The sequence below is a fragment of the Protopterus annectens genome, chromosome 5.part0 (assembly GCF_019279795.1).
Source record: "Protopterus annectens isolate FY-2018-M chromosome 5.part0, PAN1.0, whole genome shotgun sequence".
Taxonomy (NCBI): Eukaryota; Metazoa; Chordata; order Ceratodontiformes; family Protopteridae; genus Protopterus; species Protopterus annectens.
Genome location: NC_056735.1, coordinates 1,110,153,360 through 1,110,177,790, shown reverse-complemented (window position 1 = coordinate 1,110,177,790; position 24,431 = coordinate 1,110,153,360). Strand labels below are relative to the sequence as shown.

The 24,431-nt window shown below is 40.2% G+C and overlaps 1 protein-coding gene across 1 annotated transcript in view; it reads left to right on the top strand.

Moving 5' to 3' along the window:
- Window positions 1–13,860: 13,860 nt before the first annotated feature.
- Window positions 13,861–24,431, top strand: part of LOC122801544 (mitochondrial intermediate peptidase-like) — a 470,643-nt gene continuing 460,072 nt past the window's right edge. Inside the window, exon 1 of the mRNA XM_044070972.1 lies at window positions 13,861–13,980. The gene's annotated coding sequence lies outside the window, so the exon portion shown is untranslated. The remainder of the gene's footprint in view (window positions 13,981–24,431) is intronic.

Sequence of the window (24,431 nt, the reverse complement as noted above, 5' to 3'; positions counted from 1 at the left end):
AAGAACATTTGTCCATCTCCCTACATAATGGAATCAACTACTTGAAGCTCTAATAAGACATCTTTATGCCTCCCACAGGGAGGGTATCAGAGAGGGAAAGAGAGAGAGTCTCCTAGACCTGCTAGCTAAAGTGATTTTATCTGGGCAAATCCTTTGTACTCTGTTTCAGATTTAGATTATAGGCTAATGTCTCTAGGTAGCCAGTCTGATGTTGGAGACTGGTGTTTTGAATCATCAAGTCAGATCTGCAGTGCTTTCGACCATGCACCCTTCTTCTGGATACAGCTTCTGAACTTACATTGGCCAGCTGGCTGCAGTCTTGAAGGGTTCAGACATATTACACCAGAAGTTGCATGTCAGTATATTTTTTTAAAGTGTGATGAGGTATTGAATCAAATGTAGGAATTCACCATAAAGAAATTCAGTTTGACACTCATGCCAGGTACATTTAGGCATCTTCCCACACTTTGGTGCCTTTAGCTATTTCATGATTCAGCATCAGTTCCTTATCCCTTAGTATCATGTACTAATTTGTTACATGCTTGCCTCTGCTTTGCTTGATGTTGACTTGTATCAGAATTGTGATGGCCATTTGCCTCCGGGATTCTGTGAGGGATCTGAAGATGCCTAAGCCAGTATTTCAAAAATAAGCAAGGATAGTCAGCCCACTTCCTTCATCTGTATCACCTTGGGATGATCTGTCATTTTTTTAGAGTTACTACCTTGCAGATAAGAAGCAACTTTGATCATCCTCTGGCCCCTTGTCAGTTTCCCCACAAGTACCTTACAGAGTTTCCAAGAAAGAAGCCTGAGGAACCATGTCATTCCCCAACCATGGAACCAATTGTTTGGGCTGCTCTAATAGCATTCTTGAAGTACACTCATTCTTCTCCATTGACTGTGAAAAAGGACCACACCCTTTATAAGCTGCTATGTGACTGAGTGAATTTCTACAGTAAACATCTGAGAATTGAGTCTTCCGTGATCTCTTCTGCCCTATATAGATCCCAAAGGTTGCAGCATTTTGCTGCCATGCCACTGGGTAAGGAAACAAGTGCTTCAAACAGATGTGGTCAGAGGGTCAGTTTCTCCTTCATTTTTGTTCCAGGGATATGTTCAGATATTCATTTTACCTGTCCCATTTCCAGACCCACTTAATGAATAGACACTGGAAAGGCTGGAATTTCAATGTCTGGACTTATGGAAGGTCATATCAAGGCCCTGTCCGCAGGCTACACTGTAGAATGAAATGTGTCCTGTTTTAAGTTTTACAACATTCACCCCTTCTTACATTTTTGGCTTAGCCATCCACAGAAGAGGACAAGGCTTCAATGGCATCAGAGGAAAACCCCCAAACATCACATTGTCTTGCCTTCTCGGATGCTGGTGAAATTGCCCGGGTTGATGACTCTCCTGGAAGCACCACATCAGTTCTGATATGGGACTGCTATTTGGTGGGGTGTTTCTCCACTTTTCTGGCTCTTATTGAAGAACCATGGCAAAGGATCCCTGGGTTATTCACATTTTCAGTTTCAGAAGATGTTAGATTCTTCCCTAGAGAAGACCACATTGATCTGTCTGTGTAATTGGAACTTTTGGTTCAGGTTCAGATGCTACTGTTGAATTGGGCTGTAGAGGTTGTTTTGTGTTGGAGGAGGTATGGAGGATTTTCTATCCCTGCTCTTTCTCGTCCCATAGAGGAATGATAATTTTGGCCCATTCTAGACCTCAGCAAATTTAACCAATGCATCCAGTACCTCCATTTTCAGATGGCTGTTCTGCAAGGTTTCATGCTTTTACTCCCATAGACACCTGGATTGTGTCACCAGACATGATAGATGCCTTGTTACGCATCTGTATATCTTGGGATCATCAGGACTCTCCTTTAGTCCACTCTGGGCTGGTATCACTTTCAGTGTTGCAATTTTTGTCTTCAGTACCTAGAATTTTTATCAAGCAGTTGGCCACAGTATCCAAAGTCTTGAAGTAGAAGAGTTGCCTATGTTCCTGTACCTGGATGAATGGCTTCCAATACTACCATCCATGATCTCCCTGGAAGCAGCCTTTCAGTATGTGCTCTTTTGGCTGCAGTCCCAATGGTTTAATGTATATTAAAGTACTCTTCTCTTATTCCATTTCAGAGGAAGTCCTTTATCTGGGAGAAGCTGTACACTGTCATTGCTTTAGTCTGCTCCTTTCCTTGGAGAGGACCCAAACAGTCATGGCTTTGACCACCTAGGCAATGATACTGAGCAGAGTCCAGGCTTGTACTGCATTGGCTGTGATTTATGAACTTCATGGCCTCATTTGCCTTTCTGAAGATTCAAGTGTTGGCATGGACTATGAAATGCAAGTTGGTTCAGAGCCACAATGTGTTTGTGGACATACTGTTAGTGTGATGTCCTTATTGTCAGGGCATAGAATGGTGCACTGTCTCCATCCATTGTGAGTCTTCCATTTCTGAAGTAGAAGCTATCAGAAACACTTAACTGGCAGGTTAGGAATGTAGTCTGGGCACTATCAGTTTGGAGGGATGTGTTCATCCAGAAAATGTGGCTGCACATCAGGCAGGTAGAGCTCAGATCATTTTTTTTTTCACTCCATGAAGGCCTTGGAGCAGCTGCTGTTTCTGGAATCTCTTTTCATCCAGTCAGACAGTCTGTCCGTCATATTGTAAGATTAGGCAGGGTGTGCAAGGTGGTCTTATTGTTCAGAGGAATGATGCTTGTCTGGCACTGAGCCACAGGCAAGGGCACCATTTTCTTAGCATTTTTACTTCCCTGGGCAAGTGACTGAGCAGATGGATATTCTAAGACAGGCATCCAACTCTGTCTTGAAGCTAAGGCTTCAGTGGTCATGCCTGGTCAGGATTTTTCAGAGATGAAAATTTGTGACACTTGGAAGAAAATGGTCTTTCCCCTGTTGTACACAGTGCAGCAGGAAAATAATAGCAGTCATGTTCTCTTTGGTGTGACAAGAAATGTTCCTTTATACCGCATTGTAAAGTTAGATAGAGAGGACCATAACTCACTGTGCTGTTCACGCGGGTGTTGAGGAGGGCATGATTTCAGGCCATAAGGGCTGTAACAGTATGGAAGGCATTCCCAGACCTAACCAGGGAGGTCCTCCATGCTTTGGGGTGGGGGGGGGACTCACTTGACTGTTTGTCAGGGTGTAGCTGTTGATGCAGATCAAGTGAGGCCTCCATAAAGCCTTCTACTGAACATACTTTATGCTCCTCAAGAAGAAAAGGTTATCAGTTTGGGCAGAGCAGTACTTGATGTTACTCTGGTTTGTCAGACCTCAGGTTGTTCTGATGTATTACAGGCACTTGTATGATCTCTAAATTTATTCCTTAGTGAAGATCCATTTATCAGCTATTTTTCTGCAACATGACTGTGAAGAATAAACCAATAGCATTTGTTCTGTGAAGGGATAGGAGGTCAAAGAGGGCAAGATCTGTCAGAGCTTGGAAGGATAGCGAGAGATCCCCATGCTGGTGTTTCTAAAAATCTGAGTACAGAGAGAGGGCTGCCACTCTGCCCTGATAGCTAGGATTTTTGAGGACCCTGAACTTTTTAGTTATGAATCTCGGTGGTCAAAGTCTTTTAAGTCAAGTGGTGTATTTAAACAAATGCATCCTAAAAGGGGCATTATGTTCAGTAATGGGTCTGATGAGGTATGAGTAAGAGAGTTCAGATTTCTTTGGATCTAGAGGAGATGCCTTTGGAAATTATATGAGCCAGATAGAAGGCTTTCTGAATTACTGTGGAGATATGATGGTTAAAAGATAAATAATTATTAACAAAAGTGCCAACAGTTTCTGATTGAAGACGTAACCTATATGTTATGTGGGAGTGTTTTCTTCACCAGAATTAACTATACTACATATTTTTACATTCAGTTTGAGACCTTTGTCCTTGCACCAGTTGTTAACATGGTCTAACCTATACTAAATCAATTGTGAGTCAATGGAAGCTCCGACATCACTGCACAATTTATATATGTCTGTAAACTCAAATTACCATGGGCCTGAAGTGTTCACCTGAAGGTGTGAGAAATGAACATTGAGTCCTGTTTTACTTAACTGGTAACTTTGCTTTCAGAAGTGGAATGTGGAAATTTAGACACAGTGATTCTGTCAAAGAATGAGTTAGCTATCCACTGCATATAGTAAGAAGTTAAATTCAGATCTGCAAGTCTGTTAATAATGCTTGTATAGTCCCAGATATCCTGTATGTAGTGTGTACAGTAGAGAGTCGATTATCCGAAACATCAGTTATCCGAACGCAGCCTTCCAAAGTTGTCAGGTAGGAAAAATCATAAAGTCTGAATATGTAATCATTGTACATATTCACTTGTGCATGTTTTTTGAGCTTCTAGCCTCTCTCTTGTGTGAAAAATATTCTTTATTGTCCACTGGAATCATTGAATGGTTGAAGAGTATATTCCCTGCATACAAAAGAAACAAGGTGTTAGAAGTTTTTATCCAGATCAGTTATATGCTTGATTATCCGAACTACCCTAGGCCCCAATTAGTTTGGATAATCGACTCTCTACTCTAACTGTTGTTCACCACTTCATTGAGATCCTCAAAGAAATTAATGAGGTTAAAGAGGCAAGAACTTCCTTTGACAAAGCCAAATTGAGTGGGATCTAATATTAACAGATTATGAAAATCCAAATGAATGAAGTCTAAGGTAATGCATCTCTTAGTTTTACGTATGATGATTGTAAGACTAATGGGTCTGCTGTTACCAGGGTGCCTGGTTGCGCCACCCTTTGGATCGTTATTGCAGAAGGTTTCTTCCAGGTTTAAGGAATGTAACCAGTGAACAGGCTTAGATTAAAGAGTTTAAGTAGGGGTTCAGTTTGGCCATATTTGGCACTGATAATCAGGCAACCTTGTATATTATCAAGAGTGCCTGATTATTGGTGCCAAATATGACTTTTGACCCATACCCTCTTTACTAGTTTGCTCTGAGTGCTCTAACGATAGGTAGAATAAGATCCTTTATAAACATTAAGTAATTTCTTTCTCTTGTTATGTAATTTAGTTTATATCTCTATTCCATCACTGGGGAGTTGTTTTTAAATTTCTTATATATGTTGTATACAGGGACTCCATTATCAGCACAGTTGGAGTAGACATCAGAGACATAAGCTGCAGCTTTAGCAGTTGAATCCAACAGAGGAGGATTAGAGTGGAATTTATATAGGTCATCAGGTAGCTGAAGAATGTTTATTTTTTTCAGAACTTCCTAAACATAAAGGTATTTGCAGAGGAAATAATATCAGTTTTAAATGAAAGGGTCATGGATTTATGATCTTATCTTGCAAGGGAGGTTGATGCACATGGAGGTGTGCAGGAAATGACTTTCTGAGGAAAAAAATGAAGGATCTCTACTAGGATCATTAGCTATTTGTAAAAGAGAATTAGCATTTATGATCTTAAGGAAGCACTGAACATATGCTGATCATTGGTTGTGTACATCAGCCAATTTATTGATGGGTATTTGATGTCCCAGAGTAAAAATGTTTTGGCTTTAATTGGAATTTCAGATAAGGTATGAAGATAGCTATCATGCCAAGAAGGTGAAGCAGAGGATATTCTTTAGCTAGTTGTGAAGTTGCAGCTACTCATATTTATGCTGAGTTGGGCATTTAAGAGTTGAGCTTTGGTGTGCCGAGGAACCTATTCTGAGGTGATGATATCCTTGACAAATACTGATACACTCCCACAATTGCCAGCAAATCTGAAGATGTGATAGGCACTAACCTAAGTATACAGGGAGCATTTTCATTGTTCTGAAACTGTCTGTTTAACTATATCTATATGTATATATGTGTGCGCATGCGTGCATGCATTTAATTTGTGGGATAGCCTCAATACTGGGTATTTTTTATTATGACTCCTATTAGAATTTATTAAGTTGGAACATCCAGCAAGACAGACTCTACCTAAAAAGGCACTATGTAGACAGCAAAGGCTATAGCCAGAATGTAAGTGCTTTAGTAAGAGAGGTACAGATCATCCTTAGCAAAACAGGAAGGTTTGCTAGCAATCTACTCCCAAGTTGAGACTAACTGGCTTCCCCTTATATTATTGAAGCCTGTTATTTAGTTTTGAATTCTGGATGATAGCAAAATTCCACTCAAGACCAGTGTCATTTCACTACAAGACATATGCATAAAAAGCTCAATCATATCTTTCTGCATGTCTTTTTGGGTTGATCACCTAAGGTCTTTCATTCCCCATGTTGAACACAGTTCGATCATAGTCATATTTGTCAGCATGGATGGATTTAAGAGCCCTTGCTGCATCCTGAATTCTAGCTTTGGGAAAACAACTGTCACTCTGACTAGATATGAGAATGGGGAGATACAGTGACTAGTAAACCAAGAGCTTCATTCTGTGACTGAGTTTGATACAGTGCTTGAAGTATGGCCCTTACTGCAACCATCTGATGGTCATTCTTCTGAACTTGTCTATCCTAACTTATGAATAAGTCCCTAAGATGCTTTGATTCCTCTACCTAGTATAGCTGTTCCACTTTATCTTCAGAGGGCGGTCCATCTTTTTTCTTGAAGTTACGCATAAACTCTAACTTGAGGTTTATCCTTGCTGCTTCACACTCAGCAGAGACTCACTCCAATGTGCATTGGAAATTGCAGTCAGACGAGGCTAATAGGACATCATTATCTGCAGACAACAAAGATGCCACCATCATGTTCTCACAATAGCTGTCCCCGATACTTGTCTGCCTGTTGATGTCCTGTCCACGAAGAAAAAATCTAGTTAATGGATTTAGACATCTTAAGAGAGAAACTGTTTGGGTTAACCATTTCTACACATGGGGTGAGCTAACTGTTTATAATTTAAAATCGAGTTCTGATGAAGTCATTTTATTTTTGTGGATGGAAGTGCTTAACTAAATTATTTGTATGTGTTCACATAAAGTATATTCAGTCCAAGTACTGTTAATCGGCAATTCATTATTCTGTCATAGTGCTGTAACGTGGCAAAACAATTTTGCCTTGTTTGGTTAAAACTGATGTAATCAGACCAAAACAGAGGATCTGTGTCTTTTTCTTAACAACACTAGTAAAATCCTGTTGTATAAACAGAAACAGTTTGTAAAAAAAAAAAAAGATCTTAATCTGCAAATAAAGGAGCCGCTGGGGGATAATTTAGATCTCCTTATCCTGATAAAGTTGTCTTTATTAATAAAGTAAGTAAAGAATCTTCTCTTAGCAATATTGTCTAAACCTGTCTTTGGTTGCTGCTTAATGCAGCTGATATAACATTTAGTTTAGCCCACCTTTTCTGTGCTACATCACAGCTAAACACTGTAACTCCATTTCTGATATGTAACTCTTACTACCATTCTAGGTCTATTTTGGGACCCTAACCGTGTGTGTGTTGTGTGTGTGTGTGTGTGTGTGTGTGTGTGTGTGTGTGTGTGTGTGTGTTCTGCAGATTAACTCATGATAATACATGTCTCTCTCTAGCCTGTTTCACTGCCTTCCCATCCCCATTCCAGCCAGATTCACTCCCTTCCCACCTCAAATTCACCAGACCGCACCCCCTGACCATTACATTTATTTTCTTCATTCTCCTCTCACTCTGTTCCTACCAACCACACCCCCTTAAAGTAAACACTTACTGTACAAGTTCATCTGAATCACTCTTTCCAGTTCCTCAGACAGCAAATCATTTTGCTAACAACATAGACCACTCACTGTTACCTGTAACAGACTTGTCACACTAACTACAAATATGTTGACAAAACCGAACACAGAAACCAAACTGAGAAAGGTATATCAGATCCAAGTGCCGAACCACAAACCACAAAAACAAATAATTTAGCGCTTTAATTCACTGATTTATTCTGTGAACTTCTTCAGAAACAAAAATTGTTCCACCCACACTTCCTTTTATATAAAATATACGCCAGATGTGACATCATGAATCAATGCAAAAAAATATATATGTATATGTAAATTTTTTAATTATTTAAAAATGCCTCTCAGCTTTGTGTATAAAAATACATTTACTTAATGTTTAACCATTCAGTAAAAAACATTTTAAGTTAATGGACTCATTTAGTCCCGGTGTTTGATCAGCTCCTAAAAATAGTTGCCAGAATGTTTCTTTACGTTCCAACACATTATTCATGTCCCCTCCGAAAATGGTATTTTCAACTTTATCTACTACAAAAAACTCAAACTTTTTAAAATCCACACAATGTAAAGCATGCTTAGCGAGTGAGTTGTTTCAATCCTTATTTTTTTATAACCAAAGCATGTTCATATACTCTGCATTTTAAAGTTCTCTTAGTCTTTCCCACATAATAATACGCACATGTTACACATTGTGCAATGTAAACCACAAATTCTGTGTTACAGTTGTAATAGTCTCTCGCCCATATAGTGTGATTCAAATGTTTAAAAAACATGAAGAAACTGTTAGGAATGAATCTACATTGCTTACAGTTCCTACAAGCGTTTAATTGGTAATAGACCTAAATTTACATACAAAAAAGTAGTAAATTTAAAGTTGATGTTAGAAAAGGAAAACAAGAAAGATGACACTAAGACGAGATTAGTAAGTGTGAAGAAAGGTATATACGCTTGTTCATGGAATAAATCAGTGAATGAAAGCGCTAAATTATTTGTTTTTGTGGTTTGTGGTTCGGCACTTGGATCTGATATAACTATCTGCATCAACCTTCACTCATATCTGTAGGTTCATTCATATAAAAATTTCCCACTGTACTACTTAACATATGAAAGTGCCAGCTAACACCCAATATTTTCGTACTGCGCACATACTACTACTACTTGCTAAATGTGCTCATTCCTTCATTCACTGCCCCATTATTCTGACCTAAAGCATCCTCTCTCTGCAACATTTACCCCCCCCTTTAAGACACAACACCCAGTCATAAATTAGTTCCATCTCTATGAAATGATCTTATGCATCCCTACCTTTGCTTCTTCCTGCAAGACTTCACTTCAAGATTTCCATTCACTCTCTTTACATATGGTCTCATTCTAAACGCATTCTTTTCCATCAACAGTGTAAAACACATACACAGTTTTTTCTGTGCACTCTTATTCTTCCCTCTCCACTAATCCCTTCACAATACTTTTCGACTTTCCCTTCAAATGGCACATTCACTCCTCCCACTTACACTTTTTACCAATCTCCCCCTTATCACCCACCCCATATATCTCAATACCTCATCCACCCCAGCATATCCCCTACCTTTTTCTCCACATTGCACCCACCCACCACATTTGTTCAACACTTTATCCCTCCACACCTGGCCTATAAATATCAAAATGTTTCACTGGCAACTTCTTAGCCTACCCTTTCTTCTGTTACTCACACATCCTTTCATCATCAGCCCCACTTTGAAGCATCAGATTCTCTAACTCAGCATCAAACTCAGTATCATTCCCATGTCACACCAAGCCTAATCAGCTCATCAACTTTTCACCTTTTCAAACCAAACCACGTCTTTTGCAACCCTGTTCTCTACAGACTTGCTATAAAACAAAAAATTAAACAGCTTTTCTTCTATCTCAGCCTCCCTCACTCAATTAACTAATGTGGAGATATTTCTCCAAACCCAGGTCCTTTCTGTCCATCACAAAGGGAATGCCAAACTACCACAGGCCATCTCCATCCTTCACAAAATGCTTTGCAGCACTGACACCAAAAATGCACCCTGCTCACTAACGAAGCCTGTAAAGAACTAACCTGTACCTTTATAGCATTAACCTCAGAAGCATTAGAAACAAACTTCCAGAGATTCACTCATGGAATGCCCTCCACGTCTGTGACATCATGGTCGTAACTGAAACCTGGCTGAAGCAAGATGTAAAAAATGAGGAGATCCTAACACCAGAGTGTAACATGCTTAATTAGGTACAGCAAGCAAAAAAGCAGGCTGCACATTAATAATCTACAGCAACACCCTCCAACTATCCCATTTTACTTATAGCCCCCCCCCCCCCAGCTACTAAAACTGTTGAGATTATGGTATCTCACTTAACTGTAAAACTTTATGCATTATACATAATCCCAGGTTACAACATAGATACTACAGAGGAAATCTTATCATGGGCTTCAGTATATATTTTACAAGAAACACTAATACTAGAAGACTTCAATATAGATTGACAAATCATTATTAATGACTCCAACAGTACTATTATCAAATTATGGATTCATTCAAATTATCTCCACTCCAACTTTGTACAGTAAAACCAGTAGTAATAGCTCAACCATTGACTGGATACTCTTAAATTCCCAAAACAATATTCTCACTTCTGGCTCCTGCTTAAGTGATCACCTTTCTACTTTTACAGTTAACACCACTACTGTAATCTTGTACATATACTCATATATTTCAGTAAAGACACTTTCCTTGCCAGCTTATGATATATTAAGTGGAACTGCTTTCATTCTAGCGCATTAAGAAACAAAAGAGTTAAAATAAACCCTGCACTCTGGTTAACTCTGGTTAACTAGAAAAAGAAATAATAATGAAAGAGAGAGCTAAATAATAATGAAAGAGAGAGCCAGAGGTTGGAATACTTGGAAACAAACTAAAACTCATTCCAGGCTCCAACACTATAGGCAGTTCCAAAACATAGCAAAACACACAACCAAACTTGACCAAACATGCTATATAAACTTCCAATAGGGTAGGCAAATAATGCCATACTTTTCTAGCCCTTCATCTACAAACTTTTACATTACATCCTAGCCACACTACCCAGCCAATCCATTTGCTAACTACACTAATGAAAGCTTTGCCATCCAATTCAGTATATATAATTAACATGGTAACTTCCCTCTTAAACAACAACTCTACCACCCCCTTCCAGAGTCAGCAGATAATCCCATCTCATTTGACTCTGAATCCATCCACATAGAAACATTTGGAAATACCTTCTTAAACTAAATCCAACTACACTTGCCGCAAACAATCTTCCAGGAAGGTATAATAAACTTGCAGCAGACACCCTGGCTTACCCAGTTTCCATCCTTTTAAACTGCTCCATCACAGAAAGCTATGTTCCTAAAAATCGGAAACAAGTATTATATCCTTCCACTGCACAAAGGTGGCCGATAATTCTAATTACAGGCCAACAGCCATTCTGTTCTATTCTACCCTGTCAAAAGTCATGGAAAAAATGTGTCCAGTGCCAGTTACTAAAATTTATTACCACAAACAACTTACTGAAACCAACACAACAAGGTTTCTGGCCACACAATAGCATTATAAAAGCACTACTCAGCTTTGCTACCACCATCAACAGCAACAGGAGTGCAGGTAGCTTAGTAGCAGCACTTTTCCTTGATTTGTCAAAGCTTCTGAAACCATGTCTCACAAAAAAACTACTTTATAGTCTCACTTCCCTAGGACTTCAACACTCATCTGTCACATGATTCAGTAGGTACCATGGTGATAGACATCAAGGTGTAAAGTGAGAAAATTACTTTTCTCTCAGTATGCATAGAGGTACTTCAAGGATCTATCCTTAGTCCCTTGATATTCAGTGTTTTCATAAATGGTCTGTGTACAGCTAGTGAACATGCTACCATTATTGAATGTGATGATGATACCACATGCATCTTTACTGCAAAAAGCCTACAACAACTTCAAACCCTAACACAGGAATCTTTTAACTCCACTGAAACATGTCTCTGTAACTCTCATTTACTATTAAACTCTAATAAGGCCAAATATATTCTCTTCACACCTAAGCAATACTCTAATGACAGGCCTCTCTTTACCATTATTACTGAAGAACCAAACCAAAATTGGACTTGTACCTCATATCAAACATCATGAAATTTGACCACCACATAAAGCAAGCTGTCAGCAAAGCACAAACAATAGGCACCCTATATGAAGCTAAACATTGCTACCAGGCCAGGCATACCATTGCCTCTACTCTGCTCTACTTTACTGATTCTCCTGTATTTGTCAATCTTACAAGCTGCCCAAACAGCCATGATAGAAATTTTCTATGCTAGAGAGAGAGAAGGAGGCATGCACAAACTTGTAGATATATGTTTATTTAAAAGGTTTTGTATGTCTACTATTCATGTACATTTATTTTGTTTTTTTTTTCTTTTCTAACTTCTCCCAATCAGCATTCCCCCTCTGTCCACCAGTTGCACCTCAATTAACCTATACACTATTTGTAACACTCCTCCCTCACCTCACACAACTTAAGTGCAACTGTCCTTAATCACTCTACTCCCACCACACTACACCAATACCCCTCTGTCCCTGCATCTTCTTTATCACACCATCCAGCTAATCTAACATTCCAAAACAAGGAATACACACCATGCTCTTTTTCCTGCTTACACTCTGTACCCTCTTGCTATCTTTATACTGTATAACATCCTACACTCACCTACAGATACAACATGTCCATATCCCCACACTGTATTATACTGATACCGTCCACTCCTCACTCTCCTACCTTGCCATCTCCTCCCAACTATACAATCGCACACCTATTGCATACTTCCACTTCAAACATGTAGTTGTCAGCAGTACCACTAACCACTTTGGCAAACACCTTCACATACTCTCCAAACTGTTACACAAATGTGCATGTATATTATCACAGATTCTCCATAGTGGTGATATACACCTCAATCCTGGGCCATATACTGCACAACACATGGTCATCCCTACCATTCCACCCCTTCCTCACATTAAAACTTCAGACCTTCTCATTCTTAACATGAACCTTAGAAGCCTAGTTAACAAAATCACAGACGTTCATGCAGTCATTGCACAGTACTCACCAGACATTCTTGTAGCAACAGAAACTTGGCTAAAACCCCATATAAGAGTGCCAGACATACTTCCACAAGGTTATTGCATACACAAGTTAGACAGGATCAGAAAGAAGGGTGGTGGGGTTGCAATCTTCTACAAAGATAACCTAGGCATAGACTACCTATCCATCAAATACCCTTATGATGACAACTTTGAAGTTCTAGTAACACGGTTCAGAATCAACCCAAAGAAAAATATTACCATAATAGCCACTTGCATACCTCCCAATAATACTCCCACTGGCATTGAGGAACTTATAGCATGAACATCCTCATCCTACACCCATGAAACCATTATTACAGGCAACTTCAACTTAGATTGGAACACTTGCACTGGTGATAACCCCTCCACCTTCATAAAACTATGTCGTTTCTCCCAAAGTATCCAGTTTCCCACTCGAATAGATAAACATAGCAAAAGAGAATCTATCTTAGACTAGTCACTTATTAACAGTTTCACCGACAACTATCTCTCCTACAAATTGCACACATATACATTTGTATGTACACAATAACAAATATTGTTTTTTTGGATGTTTTAGCTGGCTTTTTCATCTATATTTATGTATTCTTTGTATATGTACATATGAATTTGAGTATTAAGTCAATAGGAAAGTGTATATACATTTTTTACACAATTGTTTATACAAATTTTTAGGTACATGTGTTATAGAAATGAGAATTGTATCAGGTGACATGGTGTCATGTGAGGCGACTGAACATGTGACTATGAATCTGGTTTTAAATATGGCTACTATTCTTTTAACTAGTGTCTGATGAAGTTGAGTGTAAGAATACTTGAAGAAAGCTCTAACCATAAAAGTTTAAGAATTACTGTTGCCTGCCTATTTTTGTTGTTTTTCAGGTTTAGATATCCTACTATATCATACTGGCATTATCAACTCCTTTGCTCAAATATGACTTGAGTTTTAATTTCATTAGCTGTAGTGAAATCAGTGTTTTTTCCTTAACTTCTTTAGGTCTTCTACTCTGTTTTGGACCAAGCTTACCATGCAGTGCATCCTTTAGGCAAATCAACAACAGAAATACTCAAGGAAACACAGAAAATTTTTTATGGTTTGCCATACATACAGAATACTGTGAGTACACTGTTTCTGTAGAAATGTGCATGCAAATGTTGGTGTACTAAGTTAGTTTCAAAAGTGCATTTTTTTGCCAGCCTACATTTGAATAGACTTTTGAAGTGTTTCTCTTTACACTGTTTTACATTTTTAGGCTCCTTAATTCTATCACTGTCCTTTTAGTTACATTTTCAGTGGCAATATTCAAATCATGTTAATCCATTGACAGCCATTCGACTGAATGCCAGTAAACCAAAACCTACTTGCTGAAACCACTTTCAGCAAACATCAGAGAAAAGTACTTTTTGTAGGAAGGGCAGTCTCCCCTACACCCCCCAATGGAGGAGAGGAAATACCCTCACACCCCCAAACTGATGCACATTCCTCCTCTTGAGTTTGCAAAACAGTATAGAACAGAGAAAATGTCACTGTCATGGAAAGTTGTTTGTTTTCCTCATTCCATCTGCATTTGCTGAAATACCTCCCTGTAAATTGGCATGCTTACGCTAAAGGCATTAGCATTGTGGTTGGTAGCAGGCAAATTCTGTGCTGCAGGAATAGGCCACTCTTCCAATACCTGTCATCACTTTACAAAACCTGTCTCTTTTGGCTTTATGTGCAGATATAGTTAAGTATGAAAATGTATTCAATGTAAGATTTATGTTACAAATATTTTAAATGAACTGCTGTAAGGTGTTCATGTTTTTCTTGACCAGATTAGCCCTATTTCAGAGGGGAACTGAAGAAAAAAAAATCGCCTCAAGTGTCAGAATATTTTAACATACTTCTGTTATCATACAACCGTGCACATAGATTCAAGTGGGGCAAGGAACAAAAATACTGGTTCAATGTTTTATATTCGATACCAGGGGAATAATTACTCCGTTAATTTTAAGTAACTTATTTAGGGTTTCATTTACAAAAACAAGAGCCTGGAGTTTTGTACTTTTGTATGTTGTCCTGTAAAGTACTTGTTAGGAGATTGGACTAAACATTGTTACTCCTGGCCATTTTAATTAATACATTTTTATGGTCCCATGTGTACCTTGAGAGACTGACCACTTTAAAGGAAACAACATGTACTCAAAGGAGCTAGTCATGCTGTAAGTAGCAGTAAAAATCCAAAAAGCAAAATATACTAGCACAGAAATGTGGATGCATCAGAAATAGTTAATTATATCCACATATAAAGCCAGTATGTAGCAATAAATTATAAAAATGCAAAGCTTTCATGCACAGAGCTGGTTCAATGCTAAAAATTAATTTAGTATACACAACAGTTTAAATAGCTATCACGTTTATCAGCAGTCAGTCAAGTTAATCACTAAATTATATTGACATTTTTATTCATAAAACCTCAGACCTAAAGCCATGATGTTCTATAGTCCTATCTCGCCTTCATTCTTATGTGTGGGTTTCAGAGCCAATCCTCGGCTCCGACTCTGCTGATTACAAACCTCAAAGTCTCTTAGTTGGCTCATGGCTAGGTAGGTATCCCATAGTGCACTAGTACAATCCCCAGATCTCGTTTGCTGTGTCTACGAGTTCAGAAGTGCTTCTTGCTTGGCCTTGGCTAAGTTCAAAACTTTTTCTTATTATTCGTATTTTACTGCTATTTCTTGATATATTTAGCTAGTTATGCTTAATATTAGTGATAGTTATCTCATAGGTGGTGTATAGAAGTGTTTTTTGCTATTTACTTAGTTTTTGAGAACGTGTTGGCCGTTGGGCCCTTGTTGTTCTCTGTGTCGTATCCTGTGTGCTAGTTTTCTGATACAGTTAATATTTCCGTAGGTCCGAGTTTGTATTAGGACCTTGTTTTCACATTTTTATAGATTAATAATTGTGTGCAGTGTTTGCCTTTTCATACTTTGCCTGCTGCTTAAGATTCTGTTTTTTTCCATCATAGCTTCTGCCTCCTCTCCAGCTAGGTCCGTTTAAGTTAGAGGATCTAGTCTTCTGTTTTAAGTTTGAATCTTTCTAACAGGGCTAGGCCCATTTAAGTTAGAGGACCTAGTCCTCTGTTGGTTTCTCTTCTCTATGTGTGTGGTTTGTTAGGGCTAGGCTCGTTTAAGTTAGAAGACCTAGTCCTCGTTGTGTTTGGTGTGCACCTGTCTTAGGGCGAGGCCCATTTAAATTAGAGGACCTTGTCCTCCTCCATACTGTTTTCTTACAGCTATTATAGTGATGTCTAAAGAGTCCAAAGACCATAAACCTTCGGGGTTTAAAAGATGCCTTAAGTGCTCCCAAAAGATGCCGATTACAGATGGTCATAGTAATTGCGTTTATTGCCTCGGAGCCATTCACCTGCAGGAAACTTGTTCCTTCTGTCACTCCTTTAGTCCCAATGTTCTCCAGGAGTGAAAGAACAAGTTAATTCTGAAAGGTCTCCTCAAGCCTTCCTTCGAGTAAAACATAGCAAGCTCTTCTTCATCTTCAAAGTCTTGTTCATCTAGAAAAGAGAAGGTCAAGTTGGCCAAGAGACTTTCTCCGGCGCCAACTGTTTTGTCTGAACCTCCTCAGAAAACATTAAAACTGGATAAAGCTTTTACCTCTTTGGCTCCACTGTCCTTGGAGTTGGTCGAGGTGGTCAGTGTTGACGCTGCAGTGTCGGCCCCAAGCCTTTCAGAGCTGACTACTGAAAAATTGCATCGGAGCCGGTCCAGAGATTTTTTGCCGGTTTTCCCAACTTTACGATCTCCCATTTTACAGAGATCCAGGTCACCTACCCTGTCATCCAGTTCTTCCAATAGCCTTTCAGACGAAAATGTGGAGAGAGTAGTGCTTAGACTTTTGAATTTGTCTGATATGCCCAAATTGTTGTTGGCCCTGACCCAGTCGGTTCTGGTGCCATCTGAGTCCATTCTCTCTGTTGTGGCTCCTCCTCCGAGCCAAGTTGGGCCTTAGATTTTGGTGCTGTTTGTTGTGGAACCCTCAGTTCCAGCTCCCCTTGTGTCTGTCTCGGAGCCGAGTTCTACTCCGACACCTTCAGCGCCGTCCATGGTGTCTATGTGCCGAAGCTCACCGATTGACCCTGATAAGGACACTTGGACCCGAACCTCTTCGGTGCCAAGTCTCCATTTCTGTGTGTCGTCCAGGGTGAGCTTGGACCCTACATCCATCTTGGAGCCGGTCGCTCTGGAGCTAAGGACTACCTCCGTTTCCTCGGAACCAGGGCTGTCTTCAGAGCTGGAGAGATCTGCATTTGAGATGATGAGGAGCGTGCTGTCTCAGTCATCAGCTCCTCGCAAGGGTACCGATACTCTTCCCTCTCAAGCACCGACCTCTGTCTCAGCACCTTCTCTCTCTCTTGGCAGCAGAGACCCGCAGCCTCAGGAGCCCCCGTTGGGTGGCCCCAAGTCTTCCGAGACCTCACCAGTAAACCCTTCTGAGGAGCCCCCTCGGAAGTGGACATGCAAGAGGAAGAATGTAGACTCCCCGGACAATGACCTCGAGGAGTCAGAAGGGTCCCTCAAATCATCCTCTGATTATGTCTCCTTTGTAGACATTCTAGAGATCCTGAAGGAGAGAGGCGGCTGGCCCACTGTCACCCCCTTCTGATGAGGAGTCAGTGTACCTGAAGGCTTTCGGGTCTGAACCTTCAGCCTCTTGGGTGTCTCCACCTTTTGATGAACTGTTGGACCTGGTTAGTTGAAAGGTGTGAGGAAACTCCTGATGCCATGGAGCCAATCCCCAGAAGACCCAACAAATTTCTCTTGGCACCAAAAGAGAAAGAGTTTTTGTCCAAGGGCATGCCTGTAGATGCCATGGTGGTGGTGGTGGCCACTAAGAAAGAACTAGCGGAGACTTCTTCATCTGTCCATCCACCAAACTAGGAGCCTCGAATGATGGATAGATATGGGAAGCATATCTTCTCTTCATCAGCTTTTACCCACAGATCACTGAACTATCTCATACATTTTACTAGGCTTCAGAGAGATCTCCTCAAGGAGTTAGGAGATACTCTTCAAGGTACATCTACTGAAGGAGTCCCCTAAGAAGGTGACTGCTCAGTTGTCCACCTTAAATTCCATCATGAACTCCTCCGTGAGGCTGATCTATGCAGCCGACGGAGTGAGCAGGGCAGCGGGTTCGGGAGTTTTCCTTAGGAGACACTCCTGAATGAGCTTATCTAATTTGCAGAGCCTTTCAAGTATACCTTTACCAACGCCCCCTTTGACGGTTCTTCTCTGTTTGGACCTATGATAAAAGATGCACTCACCAGATGCGAACAAGAAGGGAAAACTCTCTCTGCCATGGGAGTATGTTTTACCATCCCTTCTAGACCATATCCCAAGGGTCAGAGAGTTGGTAAAATGTGGTTCAAGAAGTCCCAGAGATTTTTCCCGGATGCACAGGGTGATTCCTCCTTCAGAGGCAGAGGAGGAGGGGGTCTGCAAAACCAGGGTGGCCGCAATTCTTTTCGAGGCCGTCCCTATCAGTGCTCCTGATGTGGGGCCCGACAGTGCTTCTCTGGAGCCAGTCGGGGGTCGCTTATCTTTGTATCCCGAAGCCTGGCTAAACATCACCCAAGACAAATGGGTACAAAGAATAATCACCAGAGGATACTCCATACCCCTTTTTCTTCCACCCCACACTCCCAAGAAGATCCCAGATGTTCCACCCAATCACAGGGGTGAAGCAACTGTAGAAGTGCAAAAATTACTTTCAAAGAGAGTCATCCAAACCATCCCCGCAGACCAGATAGGATTCGGAACTTACTCCAGATTCTTTTTAGTGCCAAAACGAACAGAGGACTGGAGTCCCATATTGGGCCTCAGCAAACTAAACAAATCCGTAAAGAAGGCCAAGTTCCGGATGGTGACACTGCAATCTATACTCCCTCTGGTAAGGAAAGACAATTGGATGTGCTCCATAGACTTCCAAGATACGTACTACCATATAAAAATGGACAGATCATCGAGGAGTCATTTACGCTTCCAGCTGGGAGCCAGTCATTACTAATTTTGTGCTCTGCCCTTTGGTCTCACCACAGCCCCCAGGGTGTTCACCAAATGTATGGCTGTAGTGACAGCTCACCTGAGACGTTGTGGATTCCAAGTGTTTCCATACCTGGATGACTGGCTCCTGACCGCCACCACCAGGCACCTACTCCTACAAGCCAAAGATTTGACCATCCAGCTCTGCTCCCAGCTGGGGATTACAATAAACTGGGAAAAGTCTGCCTTATCGCACTCTCATTTTGTGACTTTTATAGGCACATAAATAGACACAGTCGCCATGCTATCTCGTGTTCCTGCAGACAGAATTCAAAACCTCAGACAACAAATTCACAGTTTGCTTCCTCTACAGAGAGTCAAGGCAAAGACAGGGCTGAAACTCTTAGGGGCCATAGGTTGTACCATAAATCTAGTCCCACTAGCCAGATTGCATATGCAAATTCTTCAATGGCTTCTATTTTCCCAGTGGTCTCTTCAACAACTGCCTCTATCTCACTATATCCTCATAACAGAGTCATGCAAAAAGGACCTTCGTTGGTGGATTCAGCCCAATCAGCTGACAACAAGCACTCCATTCCTCCCTCACCAGTCCATTGCTACTGTGACCAAGGATGCCTCACAGATTGGGTGGGGGGGCATTATCTAGGCAGGACTGTCCAAGGCACATGGCAAGATCAGAAGGCTCATCTGCATGTCAGTGTCCTAGAGATGAGAGCAGTGCTTCTAGCATTGCAAGCACTTCACAACTTTCTTCCTCTAGGAATGATAGCAATCCAATCGGACAATATGTCAGTGGTATGGTATCTAAATAAGCAAGAAGGAACCAGATCTTATCCCCTTTGTCGAGAGGCTCTTCATGTTTGGAAGTGGGCGATATCTTCCCAATGCTTTCTAGTAGCAACGCATATCCCGGGGACAACCAGTGTGATAGCCCACAAGATCAGCAGGGCAATATTGATGCCTCACGAGTGGTCTCTGACTCAGGAAGTAGCAGAACAGATCTTCCGCAAATGGGGTCAGCCTTGCTGTGATCTCTTTGCCAGCCCAATCAACGCCAAATGCAGCAGCTATTTCTCCCTTATCCCCCCCTCCGGGTGAGTCACCGAGAGACGCACTTGTTCACAATTGGCCCCTGGGACTCCTGTATGCATTCCCTCCCTTTCCACTCATATCCAAAGTGATCCAGAAAGCAAAATTCTTGGGGAAGCAAAATGATTCTCATCACTCCTTACTGGCCTCATCAGATTTGGTTCCCCTTTCTCGGGCCTCATCTACTAGGTGATCCATGGACTCTGGAACCAGTTCCAGACCTCTTGACACGCATCAGGCTCCCTTCACCCATGACTCCACACCCTCAACTTGACAGCGTGGCTGCTCCACTTCCACCCCTAGTCAGGCTTCATGAATTTTCATCTGCTGTGATGCACATCCTTACGTCTTTGCATAAACCTTCCACTAGGAAGTTATACACTAGCAAATGGAGAAGATTTTCTATCTGGGCAAAAGAAAAAAATGTAGATCCTTACACAGCATCCATCCCTGTGGTGTTAGAATTTTTGTCTAAACTTTTCCATCAGGGATCAGCTGCTGCCACAATTAGGGCCCAACTGGCAGCGATATCTAATATTCATTTTGGACAACATGAGCCTAATCTGATGTCCCACAGATTATGTAAAACCTTCCTTAAAGGCAATACTTTGCTGAGACCTCCCTTTCAGGAACCTGTGCCTCCTTGGGATATAAATTTTGTTCTGTACAAACTAACTTCTCTGCCTTTTGAGCCCACACATTTGTGTCAACTGAAATTTCTGCCTTGGAAGACTTTGTTTCTAGTAGCTATCACATCAGCTAGATGGGTATCAGAGTTACAAGCAGTGTCAGTCAAGCCTCCCTATTTAATTTTCTACAAAGACAGTGTTTTCCTTATTACATATCCTTCCTTTGTCCCTAAAGTTTGCTCTCAGACTAATTTGAACCAAACTATTGAACTACCTGTATTTTTCCCTAATCATTCCAACACTGCAGAATATAAATTTCATCAACTTGATGTTCACAGGCAGTTACGGTTGTACTTTCACAGGACTAAGGAACTTAGAAAGTCAGATCAATTGTTCGTGTCCTTTTCTGAGTCTAGAAAAGGTCTGCCAGTCTCTAAAGTGACTCTATCTAATTGGATTTATAACTGTATTTCCTTTATTTACTCCTCCAATGGAAAGATCCTACCGTTCAAGATTAAGGTACATCCCTGTCCACATCGGCTACATTTCAAGCTAGAGTTCTGATTGACAGTATTTGTGCAGCAGCAACTTGGGCTATCCCTCATACCTTTGTTACTCATTACAAACTGGATTTGACCTCCAGGGGTAGAGAGCCTCCTTTGGTTCCACGGTACTCAGGATTATATTCCCGTGAGCCACCTGAGAAAAAAGTGCTAGGGACGCTGTCCCATATGTAAGAATGAAGGCAAGATAGGGCTACAGAACATAAAGAAGTTATGTACTCACCGTAACTTTCCATGTTTGTAGTCCATCTCGCCCTTCATTCTTACAAACCCACCCAACTACCCCTGTCCTGGAAGGATCTGGAGACAGGATAGTGTTGTCTTTGGTAGTGTGGAGAGCTTTCATTACTGTTGTTCTTTCTGGATAACCTTTTCTATCTTTCTGTAGTTAGCAGCAGACAAGATCTGGGGATTGTACTAGTGGGATACCTACCTAGCCACGAGCCAACTAAGAGACTTTGAGCTCTGTAATCGGCCGAGTCGGAGTCGAGAATCGGCTCCGAACCCATATGCAAGAATGAAGGGTGAGATGGACTACAAACATGGAACGTTATGATGAGTACATAACTTCTTTTTTTTTCTTTTTCTTAAAGGACCACATTCAGTTTCAAGAATTGCATTTATGTATTTTATTGTTTTATCATCTCATGTTGTGTCTGTATAATTAAACATTTCTGAAGCACCCATGTTCCTGTACCGGAATTTTTTTTTTTTATATACTGTTTGTGCCATTTTCCTCTTTGAGTCTGCTGTCCTTTAAGGAAGTGCCCTATATGACCATGGTCTACTGGTCACACTTAATTTACTCTGGGTTCATGGCGTCTTTTGGTTACTTGATGTTTAACTGCTTGTTGCTCATTTGTATACAGCAGAATGCTCATCTGTGTGTTCCAGTGTAACATGCCCAAATACACAGACTCCGTCTTTAAATATATTTCTCTGAGTCTGTGTGACTATGTTTATAGTGCAGTCCTGTCATCAGGGGAGTGCAGGGGGCTTGTCCCTTGCAATAAACATGTTTTAAAAAACTCACTACTGACCATGAGTGTGCCATGACTCGAGTGATTGGCAGTGAGTTAGTGAAGCTCTAGCAGGTGGCATTTGAGTTAGTAAAGTAAAATCCACTTGTCAGTGGCACTGTGAAGGTGGAGATCAAGCCCGTAAATGCTTTGTTATTAGTCAGCTACCTTAAAGGACTCCTTCTCAAGGGATGGTGAAATCTGCAGTGGTTAGCCTGTGTCCCCTCCTTATATGGCACATTTAACAGGCTAGAGAAAAGCTTCTGCCTTCTACAAAAAGGTCACACCTATCTCTATCCTTCTTGTCCCATTAGGGATTTGTTAGCACAGTGTATTTTTATTGTGTGAAAATCTCATGATTATTTTGCATCACAGTCAACATATCAGATATCCAGTATGGATTGCTGAAGAATGTTTTATACATGCGCATTAAGAGCAGTCCACAAGAATAAGTACCTACACTTCAAAATGGAGTGATATTCAGGCAATGGCGTCAGATCTGGAGTACATTAAATTTTCACTGTAGGGAGCATTTCTGAGTTTTTAACATGGCAACTTTAAGCCATCTAGTATAGAGCTGTATAATTAATAATACTTAAGTCCTGGGTTTTAGAAGCCATTAGTTCAGTTAGTTGTTGAATAAACCCACAACATATTGAGCACTATTTTTGGACGGCCCTTCTATTTCATGTAATTACTGTTGTGTGGAAAATATTTAAATTACTAGCAGTTAATGTGTACTCTCTTAGATATTTGGGAGTACATGAACACTGTAGTAAACTTGCTGATGAATTTATAACCCCTTATGACTTTCTGTTATTTAAATGCTACTTAGCAGAGAATGTATGGAATATTAAAAGCAAATATAAAGAAGCTTTGAAAAGATGGTTTATTCAATAACTCTTGCATATACTTTAAGTGCTCTACCAGTGATCTGAGCTCAGAAATGGACCTGGGCTGCATATAGTGTTGGCCATGGGAATAAAATAATGCTAATGTGGAACTGGATGTATGGGTGGCCTTTGTTGAAGACCAGTAGCCTCACATAACACCTCTGGGTAAGCAGCAGGCAGCAATGATGGCCAGACATCACTGCAATAGCCACTCCTATAGCTAGGGTTACTGACCAGCCCACTAGTATGGTGGCTTTCTGCTCCCTGCACACACCTCCCTTTCAGATACCTCACTCCCTAGACCTAATGCTGAGTATAATATTTGCATATATTTAAGTTTTGGTTTTCTAACGTTATCTATGTCACTGCAGCTGAACTGCAGTAGAAAACTATTATTACTAACATAGATAAGACATCTTTATTATTTTTTAATTTTTTTTACTCAAAGAAATTTTTATTACATTTTTTTTCCATATCTTCAAATAGATTGAACCATAAGTAGTGAAACATAAAGGTAATATAATCAACTAGTCAACTATTTACAAAAGTAACTATATGCAATTGCCTAAGTATACAATCTGTAACATCACGTTTCCATATACAATATGCAATTTGTATTAAGATGATGTGCTGACATATCAGTTAAATTTTTGTCCAATAAATATTTTGTCAACTTTCTGCCAATAAGTGATATATGATGGTGTTTTATCAGTTCTTTTCTTTATGTTGCTACTTCCATTCGAGACATGAAGACTGCGATTTTCTTGAAATCTTGAAAAGTTGGTGGTACTTTATTCTTCCAGTAAGTTGTTATGGCTTTACGTGCAGTGGCAAGTCATGTCCACAATAAAGGATATTTTACTCTTGGGACACATTGTGGTATGGGTACATTAAACAAAACTAATGACTTTAACTGAAAAGTATCATTAAAAATTGTTTGAAAGAAATAATTCATTTCAAACCAATATTTATTCAGTGAATGATGATCAAAAAACATTTATTTATTATTTACTTACATTTGTTGACTGGGAAAATCTGACTGGACACAGGTCCTTTTTCAGCCAAGGCCCGGGTAGAAAAGCTCCACAATAAAAACAATTAAAAACAACAATTAATTATAAGTTACAAGAAGTATAGGTAGTTTTTTTTTTTTTTAACAATAGTAGTAAGCAGTTATAATTCAAAATGAAATTTAGTTAAATAGTACAACACTTATATCATTGGTGCCATAAAGACTAGCAAGTATTTTAATAGCTGAGCTAGCAGCTATTACCCTTGAGTAACAGTGGCTAAGATTACAGCTGAGATATAGGTT